Below are 957 nucleotides of genomic sequence, written 5' to 3'. Positions count from 1 at the left end.
GTAAGGCATAAAAATTCATAAAAAAGTCATAGTATAATAAGTCATAAAAAGTCATAAAAATGTCATAGTATAGTAAAGCATAAAAATCTCATAGTATAGTAAGGCATAAAAATTCATAAAAAAGTCATAGTATAACAAGGCATAAAAAGTCATAAAAATGTCATAGTATAGTAAAGCATAAAAATGTCATAGTATAGTAAGGCATAAAAAATCATAAAAACGACATAGTATGGTAAGGCATTAAAAGTATATTTAAAAAAAAGTCATAGTATAGTAAGGCATAAAAAGGTCATACTATAGTAAGGCATGAAAACGACAGTATAGTAAGGCATTAAAAGTCATAAAAACGTCATAGTATACTAAGGCATAAAAAGTCATAAAAACGTCATAGCATAGTAAGGCATAAAAAGTCATAAAAACGTCATAGCATAGTAAGGCATAAAAAGTCATAAAAACGACATAGTATAGTAAGGCATAAAAATTCATAAAAAAGTCATAGTATAATAAGGCATAAAAAAGACAACGTATAGTAAGGCATGAAAACGTCATAGTATAGTAAGGCATTAAAAGTCATAAAAAAGTATTAGTATAGTAAGGCATAAAAAGTCATTAAAACGTCATAGTATAGTAAGGCATAAAAACGTCATAGTATACTAAGGCATAAAAAGTCATAAAAACGTCATAGTATACTAAGGCATAAAAAGTCATAAAAACGTCATAGCATAGTAAGGCATAAAAAGTCATAAAAACGACATAGTATAGTAAGGCATAAAAAGTCATAAAAACGTCAGTGAAGTAAAGCATAAAAATGTCATACTATAGTAAGGCATAAAAAGTCATGAAAACGTCATAGTATAGTAAGGCATAAAAACGTCATAGTATAGTAAGGCATAAAAAGTCATAAAAAAGTATTAGTATAGTAGCATAAAAATGTCATACTATAGTAAGGCATAAAAA

This window comes from Seriola lalandi, unplaced genomic scaffold (assembly GCF_002814215.2).
Source record: "Seriola lalandi dorsalis isolate HSWRI2012SDOR001 ecotype SW California unplaced genomic scaffold, Sedor1 jcf7180002052929, whole genome shotgun sequence".
Classification (NCBI taxonomy): Eukaryota; Metazoa; Chordata; class Actinopteri; order Carangiformes; family Carangidae; genus Seriola; species Seriola lalandi.
Note: the sequence above shows the minus strand (reverse complement) of the source record.